Here is a 20,506-nt window from a genome sequence, read left to right as displayed (position 1 = left end):
TCCATCACCGTTCTTTAGCCCACTCTGCCACCCCAGTTCAGACATGGCCATATGCAAATCAGTCTGACCCTGTGCCTCATGGGAAAAGTCCAGCCCGAACTGCCAAGCCATGTCTTCCCTGGACCGGAAACAAGCTTCCTAGGACCGGTTTCTGGCATTTCAGCCGTCTTCAGCCAGGCTTGCTTGAATCCAGTGGCAAAGTGAGCAAGGGACTCACGTCTGAGCATACCCTGCCAACTTATGGCGAACAAAGCAGAAACCAAAGGAAATGATGGACGGAGTGTTGAACATTGCAAGCACTCACCCCCAGTCAACTGATCTGGGTTTAATCCATCACCGTTCTTTAGCCCACTCTGCCACCCCAGTTCAGACATGGCCATATGCAAATCAGTCTGACCCTGTGCCTCATGGGAACAGTCCAGCCCGAACTGCCAAGCCATGTCTTCCCTGGACCGGAAACAAGCTTCCTAGGACCGGTTTCTGGCATTTCAGCCGTCTTCAGCCAGGCTTGCTTGAATCCAGTGGCAAAGTGAGCAAGGGACTCACGTCTGAGCATACCCTGCCAACTTATGGCGAACAAAGCAGAAACCAAAGGAAATGATGGACGGAGTGTTGAACATTGCAAGCACTCACCCCCAGTCAACTGATCTGGGTTTAATCCATCACCGTTCTTTAGCCCACTCTGCCACCCCAGTTCAGACATGGCCATATGCAAATCAGTCTGACCCTGTGCCTCATGGGAACAGTCCAGCCCGAACTGCCAAGCCATGTCTTCCCTGGACCGGAAACAAGCTTCCTAGGACCGGTTTCTGGCATTTCAGCCGTCTTCAGCCCGGCTTGCTTGAATCCAGTGGCAAAGTGAGCAAGGGACTCACGTCTGAGCATACCCTGCCAACTTATGGCGAACAAAGCAGAAACCAAAGGAAATGATGGACGGAGTGTTGAACATTGCAAGCACTCACCCCCAGTCAACTGATCTGGGTTTAATCCATCACCGTTCTTTAGCCCACTCTGCCACCCCAGTTCAGACATGGCCATATGCAAATCAGTCTGACCCTGAGCCTCATGGGAACAGTCCAGCCCGAACTGCCAAGCCATGTCTTCCCTGGACCGGAAACAAGCTTCCTAGGACCGGTTTCTGGCATTTCAGCCGTCTTCAGCCAGGCTTGCTTGAATCCAGTGGCAAAGTGAGCAAGGGACTCACGTCTGAGCATACCCTGCCAACTTATGGCGAACAAAGCAGAAACCAAAGGAAATGATGGACGGAGTGTTGAACATTGCAAGCACTCACCCCCAGTCAACTGATCTGAGTTTAATCCATCACCGTTCTTTAACCCACTCTGCCACCCCAGTTCAGACATGGCCATATGCAAATCAGTCTGACCCTGTGCCTCATGGGAACAGTCCAGCCCGAACTGCCAAGCCATGTCTTCCCTGGACCGGAAACAAGCTTCCTAGGACCGGTTTCTGGCATTTCAGCCGTCTTCAGCCAGGCTTGCTTGAATCCAGTGGCAAAGTGAGCAAGGGACTCACGTCTGAGCATACCCTGCCAACTTATGGCAAACAAAGCAGAAACCAAAGGAAATGATGGACGGAGTGTTGAACATTGCAAGCACTCACCCCCAGTCAACTGATCTGGGTTTAATCCATCACCGTTCTTTAGCCCACTCTGCCACCCCAGTTCAGACATGGCCATATGCAAATCAGTCTGACCCTGTGCCTCATGGGAACAGTCCAGCCCGAACTGCCAAGCCATGTCTTCCCTGGACCGGAAACAAGCTTCCTAGGACCGGTTTCTGGCATTTCAGCCGTCTTCAGCCAGGCTTGCTTGAATCCAGTGGCAAAGTGAGCAAGGGACTCACGTCTGAGCATACCCTGCCAACTTATGGCGAACAAAGCAGAAACCAAAGGAAATGATGGACGGAGTGTTGAACATTGCAAGCACTCACCCCCAGTCAACTGATCTGGGTTTAATCCATCACCGTTCTTTAGCCCACTCTGCCACCCCAGTTCAGACATGGCCATATGCAAATCAGTCTGACCCTGTGCCTCATGGGAACAGTCCAGCCCGAACTGCCAAGCCATGTCTTCCCTGGACCGGAAACAAGCTTCCTAGGACCGGTTTCTGGCATTTCAGCCGTCTTCAGCCAGGCTTGCTTGAATCCAGTGGCAAAGTGAGCAAGGGACTCACGTCTGAGCATACCCTGCCAACTTATGGCGAACAAAGCAGAAACCAAAGGAAATGATGGACGGAGTGTTGAACATTGCAAGCACTCACCCCCAGTCAACTGATCTGGGTTTAATCCATCACCGTTCTTTAGCCCACTCTGCCACCCCAGTTCAGACATGGCCATATGCAAATCAGTCTGACCCTGTGCCTCATGGGAACAGTCCAGCCCGAACTGCCAAGCCATGTCTTCCCTGGACCGGAAACAAGCTTCCTAGGACCGGTTTCTGGCATTTCAGCCGTCTTCAGCCAGGCTTGCTTGAATCCAGTGGCAAAGTGAGCAAGGGACTCACGTCTGAGCATACCCTGCCAACTTATGGCGAACAAAGCAGAAACCAAAGGAAATGATGGACGGAGTGTTGAACATTGCAAGCACTCACCCCCAGTCAACTGATCTGGGTTTAATCCATCACCGTTCTTTAGCCCACTCTGCCACCCCAGTTCAGACATGGCCATATGCAAATCAGTCTGACCCTGTGCCTCATGGGAACAGTCCAGCCCGAACTGCCAAGCCATGTCTTCCCTGGACCGGAAACAAGCTTCCTAGGACCGGTTTCTGGCATTTCAGCCGTCTTCAGCCAGGCTTGCTTGAATCCAGTGGCAAAGTGAGCAAGGGACTCACGTCTGAGCATACCCTGCCAACTTATGGCGAACAAAGCAGAAACCAAAGGAAATGATGGACGGAGTGTTGAACATTGCAAGCACTCACCCCCAGTCAACTGATCTGGGTTTAATCCATCACCGTTCTTTAGCCCACTCTGCCACCCCAGTTCAGACATGGCCATATGCAAATCAGTCTGACCCTGTGCCTCATGGGAACAGTCCAGCCCGAACTGCCAAGCCATGTCTTCCCTGGACCGGAAACAAGCTTCCTAGGACCGGTTTCTGGCATTTCAGCCGTCTTCAGCCAGGCTTGCTTGAATCCAGTGGCAAAGTGAGCAAGGGACTCACGTCTGAGCATACCCTGCCAACTTACGGCGAACAAAGCAGAAACCAAAGGAAATGATGGACGGAGTGTTGAACATTGCAAGCACTCACCCCCAGTCAACTGATCTGGGTTTAATCCATCACCGTTCTTTAGCCCACTCTGCCACCCCAGTTCAGACATGGCCATATGCAAATCAGTCTGACCCTGTGCCTCATGGGAACAGTCCAGCCCGAACTGCCAAGCCATGTCTTCCCTGGACCGGAAACAAGCTTCCTAGGACCGGTTTCTGGCATTTCAGCCGTCTTCAGCCAGGCTTGCTTGAATCCAGTGGCAAAGTGAGCAAGGGACTCACGTCTGAGCATACCCTGCCAACTTACGGCGAACAAAGCAGAAACCAAAGGAAATGATGGACGGAGTGTTGAACTTTGCAAGCACTCACCCCCAGTCAACTGATCTGGGTTTAATCCATCACCGTTCTTTAGCCCACTCTGCCACCCCAGTTCAGACATGGCCATATGCAAATCAGTCTGACCCTGTGCCTCATGGGAACAGTCCAGCCCGAACTGCCAAGCCATGTCTTCCCTGGACCGGAAACAAGCTTCCTAGGACCGGTTTCTGGCATTTCAGCCGTCTTCAGCCAGGCTTGCTTGAATCCAGTGGCAAAGTGAGCAAGGGACTCACGTCTGAGCATACCCTGCCAACTTCTGGCGAACAAAGCAGAAACCAAAGGAACTGATGGACGGAGTGTTGAACATTGCAAGCACTCACCCCCAGTCAACTGATCTGGGTTTAATCCATCACCGTTCTTTAGCCCACTCTGCCACCCCAGTTCAGACATGGCCATATGCAAATCAGTCTGACCCTGTGCCTCATGGGAAAAGTCCAGCCCGAACTGCCAAGCCATGTCTTCCCTGGACCGGAAACAAGCTTCCTAGGACCGGTTTCTGGCATTTCAGCCGTCTTCAGCCAGGCTTGCTTGAATCCAGTAGCAAAGTGAGCAAGGGACTCACGTCTGAGCATACCCTGCCAACTTATGGCGAACAAAGCAGAAACCAAAGGAAATGATGGACGGAGTGTTGAACATTGGAAGCACTCACCCCCAGTCAACTGATCTGGGTTTAATCCATCACCGTTCTTTAGCCCACTCTGCCACCCCAGTTCAGACATGGCCATATGCAAATCAGTCTGACCCTGTGCCTCATGGGAACAGTCCAGCCCGAACTGCCAAGCCATGTCTTCCCTGGACCGGAAACAAGCTTCCTAGGACCGGTTTCTGGCATTTCAGCCGTCTTCAGCCAGGCTTGCTTGAATCCAGTGGCAAAGTGAGCAAGGGACTCACGTCTGAGCATACCCTGCCAACTTATGGCGAACAAAGCAGAAACCAAAGGAAATGATGGACGGAGTGTTGAACATTGCAAGCACTCACCCCCAGTCAACTGATCTGGGTTTAATCCATCACCGTTCTTTAGCCCACTCTGCCACCCCAGTTCAGACATGGCCATATGCAAATCAGTCTGACCCTGTGCCTCATGGGAACAGTCCAGCCCGAACTGCCAAGCCATGTCTTCCCTGGACCGGAAACAAGCTTCCTAGGACCGGTTTCTGGCATTTCAGCCGTCTTCAGCCAGGCTTGCTTGAATCCAGTGGCAAAGTGAGCAAGGGACTCACGTCTGAGCATACCCTGCCAACTTATGGCGAACAAAGCAGAAACCAAAGGAAATGATGGACGGAGTGTTGAACATTGCAAGCACTCACCCCCAGTCAACTGATCTGGGTTTAATCCATCACCGTTCTTTAGCCCACTCTGCCACCCCAGTTCAGACATGGCCATATGCAAATCAGTCTGACCCTGTGCCTCATGGGAACAGTCCAGCCCGAACTGCCAAGCCATGTCTTCCCTGGACCGGAAACAAGCTTCCTAGGACCGGTTTCTGGCATTTCAGCCGTCTTCAGCCAGGCTTGCTTGAATCCAGTGGCAAAGTGAGCAAGGGACTCACGTCTGAGCATACCCTGCCAACTTATGGCGAACAAAGCAGAAACCAAAGGAAATGATGGACGGAGTGTTGAACATTGCAAGCACTCACCCCCAGTCAACTGATCTGGGTTTAATCCATCACCGTTCTTTAGCCCACTCTGCCACCCCAGTTCAGACATGGCCATATGCAAATCAGTCTGACCCTGTGCCTCATGGGAACAGTCCAGCCCGAACTGCCAAGCCATGTCTTCCCTGGACCGGAAACAAGCTTCCTAGGACCGGTTTCTGGCATTTCAGCCGTCTTCAGCCAGGCTTGCTTGAATCCAGTGGCAAAGTGAGCAAGGGACTCACGTCTGAGCATACCCTGCCAACTTATGGCGAACAAAGCAGAAACCAAAGGAAATGATGGACGGAGTGTTGAACATTGCAAGCACTCACCCCCAGTCAACTGATCTGGGTTTAATCCATCACCGTTTTTTAGCCCACTCTGCCACCCCAGTTCAGACATGGCCATATGCAAATCAGTCTGACCCTGTGCCTCATGGGAACAGTCCAGCCCGAACTGCCAAGCCATGTCTTCCCTGGACCGGAAACAAGCTTCCTAGGACCGGTTTCTGGCATTTCAGCCGTCTTCAGCCAGGCTTGCTTGAATCCAGTGGCAAAGTGAGCAAGGGACTCACGTCTGAGCATACCCTGCCAACTTATGGCGAACAAAGCAGAAACCAAAGGAACTGATGGACGGAGTGTTGAACATTGCAAGCACTCACCCCCAGTCAACTGATCTGGGTTTAATCCATCACCGTTCTTTAGCCCACTCTGCCACCCCAGTTCAGACATGGCCATATGCAAATCAGTCTGACCCTGTGCCTCATGGGAACAGTCCAGCCCGAACTGCCAAGCCATGTCTTCCCTGGACCGGAATGAAGACAAGGCGGTACTAAGGAGGGACTAACGGGTCTATTAACGAATCGGAAGCCAGCATTTGCGAAGGACAATGACACAAGCCAATGACAAATATGGGTAGAGAGTGGGCAGGGCTTCTATTCCATACTCCAATACAGCATGCCACAGAGCAGTTCATGTGCTGCCCTGGCTCGACCTTAAAAATGACCATTCCAATCCCCTTGCACCCCCGACCCTACCACTGAGAGAAAGCAAACTGCACTCCATTTCCAGCCTTTCTCGCTGCTAACGTCATGGCATTAGCAGCACAGGTTTACAGAAAACTTGCCATTCTGGGTGTTGGAATAATGAATTACCTGTGAAACTTCCATGCCTCCATGAATAGCTATTCACCAACACGCCAGGGATAGCCACAGTGACATCACATACTCGCCTATTTATCCAATGACATCATAGGAAGTGACAGCCTATAGCCTTTAAAACTGAATTCACCATGGAAGTGCTGTCACATGACCCTCATACTGGTGAAATCACAATAAGTGACACTGTTGAAGGTAAGAGCCTCTTAAGCGCACAGTTATATAATAATAACACAGTGGTTACTAACACAGATAAATGTATTTTCTATATACCACTTATTTTTTTAAATAGATTGCTGACATAATAATAGCAGTACTGAAAAACTAGCCTTGGATGTCCACATCAGCGAGCAGCATTATTTAAAGCTCTTCCAAGCCTCGGTAGGGCTAGTATACAAAGATCCTTCCTAATGGTCCTCGTTTAGGGCATTTTCATATACCATCTAAATGTAGAGGGCTCTACCTGCTGTTATTTACGGGCATCAGGGAGCCAGCCCTGAATAAAATAGCTGCCTGCCTTTTGGTATTACCCCTCTTCTACAGCTTACCTTCCAGCACCAATGATGGACAATCTTTGCCCTCTCCAAGCAGTCACAAATGCCCCATCAAACAAGTGTCCCAACCCGTTATAGAGCTATAAAGAATCACAACAGACCCACCCCCAAACTTACCTGAACCCACATACATTAAACGACCCGAGCCTCGTCTGCTTTCAGTTTAGTGCCCAGTTGCTGCGCAGCCAGAGGTAGAAGAGAGGCTACGCGACTTCCGAGGCCTCAGCCATACTTGGATTGTGTACCGCCGCAGCCATCTTGTAATATGTATCGCCCCTTCCAGTGACTGCACATTGAGGAACACGTATGTAAAGGGCCACGGTTAGTCTAGGTACCCACGCCCTGACCCATGACAATGCTAGACTAATTCTACTCTCCAAGGTAGTCCTATTTTTTTGCTGCAATGTCCATCTTGCAAACCCGCCGGTGTATTGCTAACATAACCATAATATGTGAGCACTCGAAGACGTGCCTGCAGAATAATTGTGTGATGTAAAAGAAGCTTTTCTGGATGATGATTGAATGCAGGTGTTTTTTTTGGAGTATCCTGGTAAATTGGGTCATAACGCCTGTCGATAGCGTGGCAGCGATCTAGTGTCATACAGTGGGTGACGTCACTTTTTTTGCGACAGAAGAGGCCAAATGCCGGCAGAGCGAACAGCTAAAGGAGGTAAGGTGGAACAAGAATACGCCCGCGAATGGTGCCCGCGCCACCGCGAGCGATCTGTTTTCAATTATCGTGCCCGTGTCTGGGCACGATAATTGAAAACAGATGTGGCCTGTGAGGGTAACCGACACCAATAGGCCGTGGGCGGAGCAAAGACGGGACATGCACCCGCCTTTGCCCAATAGCGGGCTGTCTTTCTCAGACAGATGCACGCAAAGCCCAATAGCCCTGTACCGAAAGCTGACCACACGCACGAGCGTGAGGTCAGCTTTCTGAAGCCCCTACAAGAAGTCTCGCGCTGCGCATGCAGTGTTACGCACTGCAACGCTAGGTGCAAGACCTCAAAAACAGCAAGAGAGATTCGGCCTTTCATCTTTCTGAGATTTATAAGTGGGGAGGTTTAGCGAGTTTGATGATGATAACAGATGTTATTTAAAGGGTCCATCCATCCTAAAGATTTTTTTAAATTTCTTTTCCGAATTTTGCATTTCTAACAATCATTAACAACAGGCATTCTCGAATTTTGCTTTGTTATATGACGTCAGCTGGGGATTAGAGATGTATTGTGACATCATTGGTTGCTTGACCCCTTTAAAACCTAAAAGGGAATTTCGATTTTGGCTTTAACTTTAACTTTAGATATGAGATGCTGTACCCTCTACTATACATTTTAAGGATATTGTAAGTCACTTGGGGGTTCCATGATCACACAGAAGAACGAGGCCGAAGGCCGAGTTCCTGTATATGGTCATAGAACATGGCACTTTGTCCGGAGTGAGTTGCAATATTCTTTGAAACAAGTTAGAGGGCATTGACCAATCGCAGTGGGGGTTGGCTACAGGCGCCTTGCCCTACCTGCTACTGGCAGCCTTGTCTTTTACATTCCTCTGCCCCTACCACCTGTGTTCAGCGGTCAGTGAGAGAGAGAGAGAGTCTTAGCTGCAGTAAATTATTGTAGTCGATATAGTTGTCCTTTGCCCCCATGTCTCCTACTCATGTATATGTTTATTGATAGTGGGCAGCGTTACCCTTTGCTCCACTGCCTGCTAGTGATGTGCATTTTTGGAAAAGTGGCTTGAGTGTTATCCTCCCCCCCTCTGTCTCTTAGGAGACGTCTGTATTGTGATAGTAGACGGCATTAGCTTTCGCCCCACTGTCGCCAGTTGCATGTTGCATTGGGAGTTACCGCATTGGGAATCCCTACATCAGTCCCACCACAACGGAAATACCATTTATTTATTTATGAAATGGTTTACATAATACAGACCAGCAAACGTATGAGTGCTTTACATAGTACAACCAAGATACACGGATTGTAATGAACATCACTTGTACCATTATTACACTTGCAAGTTTAAAGCTTATTTAGATAAATGCAGTGTAATATGGTTCAAAATTGCATCCAGGAGCTCTGGTGATATCATAAACCCACAGGGATGACGGCTGGATGGTTTGTAAATGTCACCAGAATCCATCATTGGCAAGATAGGTCCATATTGCACAGCCGCCAGTATATATTTTTTATTTACTTGTACATTTTGGGGTGGTTTCAAACAACTGCCCTCTTCGAAGTGCAGAGATGAATGGGCACTGATTGGAATTAAAACAAATTAGGTTTGCTTAACTTCAATGAATACATTGTGGATAAAACTTTAGACGATGCTGAGGGCCAGTGGATTTGTGCGAATCTGTGGCTGCAGTATTTACCACATAAATAAGGATTCACAGTGCTTGCCACATCATTTGAAGCATCATTTTCAAATATGCAAACATTTTTGTGACGTGGACATTCTGACATACTTGACCTGGTGTCTGGTATTGTGTGTAAGCAAACAGCTGATGTATTGTGTTAGAGAGGGATTGTATGCATGCTATTGATAATTTTTTTAAAAAGTCCATAGCTATTGATCGATGCTAGTTTAGCAATGGGATCCATTTTGTATTATTGCGTATTACAACGCAAATATACGTAAAGGTGGTAATACCGCAGAATGTGGTACATAATGTCCAATAACAATCCATTTATGTGACAAATTGCTAAATAAAAAAGTATCTTTTTAAAACACCATGAAAACAATTAATATTGTTTCTAGAAATAGTAAAAGTCTAGACTGACGTTTTGCTGATGCAATATTTAAGAAAGGGCCCCTTTTCGAGAATGTTACACCGAGAAGTAAATCATTCAGGCACAGGGAGGTAGCATCAATCCGCGTTCAGGTGGATCAGTGCATCCTGCTTGTACCTGCAGGCATTATGCACCCTTTGAAAGCGAGAACAACATGTAAAATACTGAGCGGGATTCCCCAGGCCTCATTCCACTGCAATGCAGTTCACCCTTGCTGGAGCACCACTGCATCAACACGTAATACAAGAGGTTTTGGAAATAGACCGGGGCAGCAACAACGCCAGAGATGTCGGTGCCACAGCATTGAGAATAAAGCAGACTAGATGTGGCTGCTGGCCTCATTTGCCGTAAACAAGTGTATATATAGTGTTATGACTAATAGACACTAAAAGCTCTCGAGAACACTGTTTTTCTGAACTGATTTCAATTTGCTGTCTATAATTTAGCTACCTCGCCCTTCTTGGATGGAAGTCAGTGCCTGGCAGTGTTCATTTATCAGACAAATCTAGTTGATCATACCAGAGCTCTGAAATGGATGCAATAATGACATAAATGCACTCCCACTGAGTCTCCAAGTCCCGAGTGCTCATTGTGTGTCTGTTGGTGATTGACTTCTTGTCTGGTTTATAACAGTGCTCTCTGTTGGATCGAGGTGAGCCCATTGCCAAGGAGGAGATTTTTAAGTCAAAACTGATTTTATTATTCATTTATTTTCTCAATCTGATCTTTCATCAAAGCCTACTCTTTGTAAAATGCTGCTGTAGTGCTGAAAATGACTAAAGTAGCCCGAGACAAGGGATCTTTTCATATTTTCCTAAATAGAGGAAAATCGCCATATTTCAAAAATAATTTAAACCCATCGGATGTATCTGATCTAAGACTCCAAGTTCATATTTTTACCAAAACTGCTTAGAAAATCTAAGGATACCCTATTAGCAGCTTACGGTCTTGCACAACAGTCTTCCAAACTGTATGTGTTACACACAGGGCTTTAAGTGGGCCGGGTCTCACCGGTGCTGAGCACCGGCAGTTTTTTAAAGGGGGCCTCGAATCGGGTCCCTATGGGGCTCTGCTTTGTGCCCTGGCACAGGTGGGCTGTTTTTTCCAGGACTGCAGTGACCGCAGGCACATCGATATGCGCGAGCTCACACTGCTCACTTCTCATTAGTGGAGAAGTTATGGCATGTTATAATGCCAGGTGAGCGTTGTAGGGGAAGGGAAATCCTTTAAATAGTCATTTTCTCCCTGGATTTCCCTTCTCTCTTTGAAACTCAGGAGCATTAACATTGTCCTGGTATCACCAGGCGCTTTAAGTGGAAGCTGTTTCAATATTATATACAAGCCATAGTTGCAGCTTATTTATCTTATCTTATGCAACTAACAACCATTGACACAGCCAATCGCCCTGGCTTGTTGTAGGTATGAGGTCACTTGTTGAATCATATAGCTGAATGCAATGATAGAAACAGCAAAATACAAGTCGGGTAACATACTATGACAGATATTTAGCTTACGTGTTTTTAAGCCACGCCCTTACATTGACCACGCCCCTTTGACCCTTTGCGAGAACCCCCAGTTTTTGTCATCCCACTTAAAGCACTGGTTACACAGATAGCCAAACTCCCGGGGCTGAAAGAAAGCAATGTCTGCCTGTTAGTGCTTCATTGGACACAGTGGCAAATTGCCTGGCCAATCAGAGCTCATACATCTGGCGACAGTTAGAAATATCTCCACTTTAGTCTCACTTTCCAAGTTGTTACAATTCGCCTTGGACGCCCGACTGCTTTTTCAACCACCCAAAACAAGAATATTTAACTTTCCTCTCTTCTAATTTCACGTTAAAGACTTATACCCCAAAAGACTTTACATGGTTCTTTCTCAACTCAATGGATATAATGGGAGGGAATTCCAAAATCCATCCTTTACCGCTTTGAGCTATGGTTTCTGTCACTTCTGAATCCTCCCTTGTTCATGGTAGAGATGTTTGCAACTCCGCTCCTTAACTAATCATTCAGTGTTACCTTTTCAGGCTCCAAAGGGACTCCCTTGGCGATCAGGTGACATTTAAAACTTGTTATATAAAAATGTAAACCATCCATTCCGGATAACTCTCCGTTCTTACCAAAAGACTATTTACTAATTGCTGGAAGGTTTATATATGTGATGGAAATACTTCGTATCCCAGACATTCCGCAAACTAATAAGATGAAAGCACTGATGTATATCTGGTGATACTTTGCTTGTAGAACTTGAAATATTCTGCCATCAGATAATTTAGCCACCACCCTTATGAAAGCTTTTAAGAGGAATGTGTCTAAACCGTCCTATTGAACAAATACGTTTATAAATGCTCCCCACTTTGCGCACTTCCCTCTGGGTTTTTATAGCGGAGTGATTCTCTATTCTGCTTCTTAATGCATATTTCATTATTGGTTAGAGTGTAAAGAGCCCCACTGCCCATGGGGAAGACATTGAGATGGTCGAAGCAGCAGAGCAAAGATAGCCCAATGCTGCTACTACTCTGCGCTCAAGGAAATTGACCTAGAGAGTATTCTGAAAACTATTGTGGTGGAAAGGGATGCCCTTTTCCAGATATTTGAACTGCAGCCGTGAAAGAGAATGAGCTGGTTCTCTAGGTTTAACTTCTTCCTACGGATGCGGAACCTCCATAAAAATAGTTTGAGAAACAGCGAGAAGAATATTCCTGTGGTGGCCTCAAGCCCTTTCCCTAACATCAGGTCTTCAATTATTATAGCAATACCATTAGTGGGATCACGCTTGAACCCTAAGTATAAGTCAGGTGTATCAGAATTTCCAACTCAATTTTGGGTCTTGCCATCATGAGTTGACGGGTATCTCCACACCTGATTTTCCCTGATGTTGGAGCATTGGAACCCAATGTTCTTGGACCCTAAATTTGATAATTAATATAAGAATGAGACTGTGGCTGCTACAGCAGCCAAGCTTTAGCCCTCGTCTTCTGATTTTTTGGATGGCAGATGGGAGCATTAAGTGGAAAGCAAGGAAGCTGTAAATTGGACGTATTGACTGGCACCATGGGGAGAAGTTCTTGACTGGGTAGAGGGCACTACCCACTCCTTAATCTTGCATGCATCATGTTCTCGCACTTGGGCCTGCTAGAACAATCCTGTGAGTTTCATAAAGGGTCCAGAAAATAGCTCTTCTCATTAACTAGGTATTCACTCGTCACCCTAGACCTTAGAAGGGCATCATCTCAAGCCTGGATGGTGGCAGAACCCATACTTGGTTTTAGTGAGTGCCTTGCACAGCAGGTCCCTTGGCCCCGATGAGCCGAGCCAAGAGAGTGAATGCTGAGTAGGAAGCTTTTTTGCTGTAATTTATATGATACTCGTTCTTGTGTGACGTTTCATAAATGGGCTCCAGTGGATGCATTATGAATCATCCTGAGACACCCTGATGGCCATAGAAGTGTCTAGGGCTTGACATGCCAAGTAAATGGCTCTAATGAACAGAGCAGCAGGAAATTTATGTAAGGATCTGTGAATAGTTGAGAAAAAGGGCTAAGCTTAGTTTATGTGAGTGGTGATGTAACGACTGTGGCTTAGTCCTGCAGTCTTAGGAACAGTTCCCTATAACTCAGGTGTGCGTAAATTCTCATTCCTCGTGTGTTAACTTCAGGCTGTCAGATTGTTTGACGGTAGCTGCTTTCTGCAACTAAAAGCACATAGCCTCTCCTGTGGTGTATTCTTTCTTGGCAAAAAGTTGTGTTAACTTCCAAACATTAATAAATTCACCGCAATGTGAATGTTTAATCATTATGTAAGCTGCAGTTGATATTGACTCCTTCTGGCATACAACCTTTTGTTTCATGGAGTAGGACCTGTGCCTTCCAAGATCCGAGAATGTGTAGTATTTCTTCTTTCTCGTCGCGATCAACTTTGCCGACTGCTGGATACTAGCATGGACCGGCTTCGCTATAGATCATTTTTTATTTATTCCGTTTTAAATTATTTATCAGGCTAGGTCCGGAAGCAGCAGTGTTCGCTGTCCTTTATATGTGGCCCACTACCTGCTTGCAGACTTGTCTCGGAAATTCTTTCTTCATACCCAGGGTCAGAGTAGCCTATAGAGCAATCAGGCGGTGCCTGGCGGGCTGCTATGATAGATCAGTGTGTGTTTTTTTTTTTTAGGTTTGTTTTATTGCCCGGTGGGCCGTTTTATTTCACTAGTGATTTCCCTGATATTGCCACATACATTCCCTATATCACACACAAATGCATGCAGTCTCTCTTACCTAGAAAAACACCAACACAAAATTTCTTTACAAGTTAAAAACTGCCCATTTGCAAATGTCTGTTATCTTTTTTAGCCATCGGATTAGCTAATGAGGGCCACTATTATATTGGTGCCTGGGCCTATTTTCGTTCCCAGTCCAACCCTGTTCATGCGTAAGGTTTGTCAGTCTGAATATCAAAGTAATGATTGGCATTCCTGGTATTTCCATCACTCTGCCTTACTCACACAGGTCCTTCAGGAGCCCCAGCCTCCTGCGAATTCTCTTGATTCCCGATAGGCCAACTATCATTTTGAGTCTTAACTGCTACGGTGATGTGCCTGTGACGGGGACTGCATACATCATGGGAACCATTTTGTGAGCCACCAGCACACTCATGTATTCAGGAAGCTTTTGAAGGAAGGTGCTGTAGCAAACAGAACGTCAAGGATGCAAAAGCAGAGCTTCTGGGAGGCTTTAATCATTTAGGGCTGGTTTAGAGTATAGCAGAGGAGATACTCCATCAAAAAGATACGGATATACCATATGTCGTATTATAAGTGCCATAAGCTGTAATGCACTTGTAATATAGTAGTCGACCCTCTGCCACATTTATGACAGAGTATCCTGTCCACCAAACTCTAAATAAATCCCTCTGTTTTTAATGGCTCAGCCGTGCCTCTCCTCGGCTGCACACTCCAGCTCGACCCCTCCTCTGAGGTCAGCAAGATAGCGCCACCAAGAGGGATTGGCACCCTGGAGTAAGAAATTTTATTTTAAAAAAATATTTAGGGAGAAGAACTAAGTAGGACCCCTCTGGTGCCTCACCTTTCCTAAGACCTTATTGAAAAGGGAATGTACAGTTGCAGTCGGGCAGAGTCTGCACCACTACATTTTAATCAGTTGCCCACTTTCCTCCTTCTCGGATATTTCTATTCATGCTCAGGTGTTATAAAACCTGGTGATGAGACACTTTTTACAAAAGGGAATGCAGCGGCCATTTTGTTTAGCAAGTAATTCAATACCAGGTAACACATAACATTCACATTAGGGAATTGTGGAAATCAGTCATTTTCTTGATAGAAAGGCCAGTAGAGATGAACTAGAGGCTGGTAACTGGAAAGACCAGTAAGTTCAGTCGCGGGATGCTTTATATGTATGTGAAAGCTTTGGCCCTGCCAAGTTTTCAAAAGCATACATTTCCATTGTAGGTGAAGTTCTTCCTCTGCCTGGCACTATACAGTGCCAGTTTGACAGAATTTCATAATCGCTGACGGTGACGTAACTTATTCGTGGTCTTGTGCTCGGCCAAGAATTGCCACTTGTCACAGTCTTCAATATACTGCCTCCAGATCAGATGCACCAGCGGCCATGAATTCCTCTCTGATCGAATATCACTATATGTGAAATGAGGGTTTTGGAGAAGCATGCTCAAAAATCAACATATAACCCCCTAGAGTAAGTTTCTTATTTCTTTCACACAGGAAGGCAGTAACCCCAGCTGTACCAGAGAGCCTGGGCCGTACTGGCCATTCTGCCCCTCTGGCATCTGAGTAGGCTACTGAGTAGGGGGCTGCTTTCAGAGCAGGATGGGCTACCATGGTCCAGCCATACCCCCATGGTCCCAGGTGAGGCCTCCTACAGTGTGCTGCTGGTTTGACATGTTTTGCCAGGGCTGATATCAGTTTCCAGCCATCCCCACAGAGAGCAAGAGTTTTGTTTCTGATAATCATCAGAAAGGACAGGATAACACCTACCTGTATTCACAGCAAAGACTTAGCCTGGTTTCAGTTACAGCTGAAAGGTGAATATAAAGTTGCTTTTCGCCTAAGTGGATTTAGTGTGATGCTTCCGACATGTCACTGTGCGGCATATACATATCCTTCATTTATATATATTTAGAACATGCATCTAGATTTACTAACTTATAATTTTGGCTAACACATGTTCAATAATATTTATTAGTATTGCCATTATTTTTTTAATTGTCTTCATTATTTTCTTTTTCGCTATTTTTTAATACTGCCCGAGGCCAGAGCCTATAGCAGAATATACCACAGTCATGGGCTAATATGTCCAGTTACCTACACACTATATAGTCTTTCTAAAATCTACAATCTAGGGTTTTGTGCCCACTCAGGTTTTTAATGCAAGGTCTGCAGTAGACAGTCTGCATTTTATGTATACACTTTGGGCATTACAATAGTATTGCTTATTCATGATGTTTGCATGAGTTTATCAACGCACATATTATCTCCGTGTATGCTCTCACTGCATCTTTATCAAGCACACATTCTGAAGAAAGTCATGTCGACCAAGGCTATTTAAAAAAAAAAAATGTTTACCTTGTATAAACCACTATAACATGCCTTGTTATTTTGCTCACTGGAATGACTGGAATGAACTTCAGCCGGGGAACTAATTCGAAGGAATTATGTCCACCAGAAGGCAGCTCATGGGTATTAAAGGGTTAATCCAGACAATCTTACTTTCAGCCTAACATAGGTATGCAGAACTGATAATAATATAGAAGGCAATGTTTTATTTGTTTCAATTAATTAAAATTGTTACACTTTTTTTTGCATAATAGCATATAAAATTGTACAGAGCATCTATCAATCGTTAAATTATGTTATTTGGTTGTTATCAATGTTAGATTAAAATCACTAATCTTTCCTTTGACTTAATAGCTGTTGAAGACGCCCAGAAAATCTGGCAAACATTGCCAGTTCCATTGGTATTTCCAGGCTAAAAAGAAGTTCCATTGCCTCAATACAAGTGTGGGTGTGCAATATTTTAGAAAAAGCAACTTTATTAAAGTGTGGCATGCATTCAACAAATTGGGGCAAATGCATATCAAATGGACCAGGGAGGCGGAGGGGACGACTAAGGCCATTACTTGCCTCTATCGCCGTCTGTCGATGGAGGGATTGCACCCTCTGGGCGCCCTGAGGGAGAAGTGGGAAACGGACCTTGAGAAGGCGATCCCCGAGTCCACGTGGTCCACGCTGGTGCGGAGGGCCTGGAAGGGAACGAGGAATGCCCGGTTTCAGTTAGTCCAGTTTTTTACGTTACACAGGGCGTACCTGACGCCGGCCAAGATCTTCCGATATTTCGGGGGGGTACACTCTCAGTGTCCGCGGTGTGGGGGAGAGGGTGCGGACTTTCGGCACATGTTTTGGTCCTGTACGCAGTTGGGTGACTACTGGGGTGATGTTGTGGATTGTTTGAACCAGGTGACGGACCGCTCCATTGCCCCGGACATGGGGGCCTGTTTGTTGCTTTGGTTTCGCCACACTCGCCGTACGAAGGTTACTAGCAAGTTTTATGATCTGGGGTTGATAATGGCCAAGAGGGAACTGACTATGCACTGGAAATCCCGGGGGGGGCCTAGCTTCCTGCGATGGAGGGCGGCGTTGGCGCGATGGGCGGGGGCTGAGGGTACGCTCCGGGTGCAATTGGCCCTTCGGAGGGACGATGAGAAGGCACTAGCGACGGCCCGGGCATGGGAAGCGTTGGTGGTGGAACTTCAGGGGTTGATGTCTGATGCTGGGGAAGGGGAGAGCACATCTGACAGGCAGGAGGTAGTGGGGAGCGGGGAGTAGAAGGGGAATGGCGGTAGGCCCTGGCCGCCCGCACCTTGGCTCGGCATGAGGGAAGGCTCTGTTTGCTTAGGGAGAGGTTGGGCTCCTGTATCTTATTTATTAGGGAGGAGGGGCACATCGGAAGAGGGGAAGGGGACGGGGGCACACTGACATGGGGTGGGGGAGGGGGGGCATAGGGGACTGGGTGGGAAGGTTGTTCCTTCTTCTGGATAATTGGTCTTGCTGATAAATGTGTGGTACTTCCTGGACGGGTGGAGGCAGGGGGATGTTTGTTGAGTTGTTGAGTTGGAAAACAATAAAAAACGTTTCAACAAAAAAAAAATCAAATGGACCAGGGATTCCTCATATAGATGGCACAGTCTGCAGGCGCCGATATTTGCCAGGGATTTCCAGCGGCCATTTATATATTTTTCATTGGTAGAACCAGGGCCGGCTTTAACACTGGTGGCGCCCTTTGCAACAGTGTTTGTGGGCGCCCCCCCCCCCCAAGGACCACCTCTGCAACGGATTCCCTCACTAGCACCCTTTAACAGTGCCCCTCAAGTCTCCATAAACACTGTCTCTTAGATTCATTTAGTTTTATAGCACCCTTCATACGAGTGTAAGGTATCAGAGCACTTTACATCACACACACACATTGCACAGAGCCAATCATATGTGTGTAAATCAGATTATAGGAAATGTTACATCAGACAGGACTACACGGTGTAGTTTAGGAGTGACTCATCGATACTGGTAGGCAATATAGTTTGAGTCCTTATTCTGGAAAAGCACAACTTCAGAATTTAAAACATAACATCGTTGTTTGGGGTTCACTTTAATAATAAGAATTGTTTTCTACCCAAATGATCCCTTTTGGCAAGCTTAGGATAATGAAAGACTGGTCAAACACATTTAGCTCTAGCATATACCATGCAGCTGCATGCAGCTCTTTGATGACAGTTAATTGCTCGATGTTCTATATTAGGGTTTTGACTTATAAACGATAAGTAACGGGAGTTATCTTGACATTTTAATTGATGCCTGATTATTGCTGGAGGCCAGGAACGTGGCAGCAGGTGCTTTAAAATGATAATATACGTGCAAAAATGACGCCCACGACCCAAGTCAGTGCCCAGTGCAGTGGCACCGATCGCACTGCCCTAGAGCCGGCCCTGGGTAGAACCATGAGTCTGGCGAGCAGGATCTGCTTTAAAATTGGTTTGTTCAATACACAGTTTAAGTAAGGCTCGCATAGTTTGTCCCTATAAGAGCTTAAACGGACCTAGATGCTGCTAGCGGAGGTTTTGTTAGAGCTGAGGTCTTCCTGCCTGGATAGGAGTCTTACTTGTTTTTCAGGACAGATTTGAATGCCAGTATTTGGCGTATAAAATGTTCCCAATTCGCCATGTCCATGTTCAGTTTGGAGGAGTCCTGCTGCCAGGTAGTCTGACCAAGACTGTTTGCCATTTATAAAGATAACCTTCAGAATATCTTTCATGTTGTTGGAGGGTGATGCACAAATTCCGCAGTAATACCGAATTATAGATGCCCAATTTTCAAAGGTTTGTTTATTTAGGCCAAACTCAAGGCGTATAGGAGCGTTATGGGCATGTACTGGAATTTGAAAGATACGTTTATAGGCGCGACACTGCACCAAATCCATAATGTCCGCCAGGCCTTCAGAAATGGCAATTTGCCCATAGGAGATTGAAGGCAGTAGTTTAGTTCGGACTACCTTCTGGATTGCCTCAGTAGTTGGACTGTGTAGCTTAGCGTGGAGTTTACACATGACATAAGTCACCGCCTTGGCCTTTTCTTCTATAGAAGAGATGTGTACATTAGGCTTTCCATTACTCATAAACCATACCCCCAAGTAATTGTATTTGGAGGTAGTAGTTATTTTCAAGTTGCTTAGTCTCCAGTGATGTTCAAGTTTATTGACATAATGGCCAAAACTAACAACGTTTGTTTTTTTTACAGTTGGCCACTAATTTGTTGGCAGTGTTGTAGGTACTTAACTCATCCAAAGCTCATTTTGTAAAAGAGTTGCATACACCTTGGCTTCGGCATCTAGCAATGCTATCACTCTGTAATTTGTGGAATCCGATGTGACCCCCTTTTTAGGTCTCGCCTGGCATTGCAGCGCGCATGCGCTGCTTGCTCTGCGAGGCCTCTTGTAATCGATAACATTCAGAAATCTAGTGTAGTCTCCGCCTCATATTTTCATTGGCTTGCGTCATTGTTGCGTCATTGTTTATGGTAAACGCTGGCATTTTTTTGCGAGTGAGGCTTTTTAATCGCGTCTTGTTACTGCCCTGTCTCTTTTTTGTTCTGCGCGCCCGGACTGGATGTTTTACTGGCAGAGTAACACGGTCTCCTTTATAAGTCTGCTAAGCACTCTTTCATTTCCCTTTTCAGCGTGGTCCGCTTCGGCCGTGCTTGTTCATCATTTTCAGCGCGGTCCGCTTCAGCTGCTCTTGTTTATTTACTTATTTATTTTCTCGCAGAGGCTGCTCCCGCTCTTGACATGGCTTGTTAACCTAGTTTTCTGAAAGGAAGCTCATATTGGTGACTCCTGACAAGAGGGGGGGTGTAGCGAAAAAAAATAGAAAGAAAAAAAAAGGTGGGTGGACTTAGTGAAGTAACTTTTTGCGATTAATGGGTCCTTGTTTTTTTAGGAATGAGTCTGTGGGCTCTGAATCGCGTGTGCTGCTTTACTTTCCGAGTGCGCACTGTGGCACACACTTCATCCGCCATCGGACACGCATTCGTATAACATATTGTTGCATTTTGTAGCTGCTGATAGCGAGGTATTGGCTTCTAGGTGCATTGGTCACCCCCCCCGTCCCACATCCCTGTCTTCCTTTGTCCTGGGGGCATCAGTTCCTCGCTATACTATCACTGCCAATCAAAGTTGTTCTTCTCC

The 20,506-nt window shown here is 46.4% G+C and overlaps 1 protein-coding gene across 3 annotated transcripts in view; it reads left to right on the top strand.

Annotated features, from left to right (window-relative positions):
- Window positions 1–20,506, top strand: part of PRNP (prion protein (Kanno blood group)) — a 124,761-nt gene that overhangs the window by 79,774 nt on the left and 24,481 nt on the right. The window lies entirely within an intron of this gene.

This window comes from Triturus cristatus, chromosome 11 (assembly GCF_964204655.1).
Source record: "Triturus cristatus chromosome 11, aTriCri1.1, whole genome shotgun sequence".
NCBI classification, from domain to species: domain Eukaryota; kingdom Metazoa; phylum Chordata; class Amphibia; order Caudata; family Salamandridae; genus Triturus; species Triturus cristatus.
Note: the sequence above shows the minus strand (reverse complement) of the source record. Positions and strands in the feature narration are given on the sequence as shown.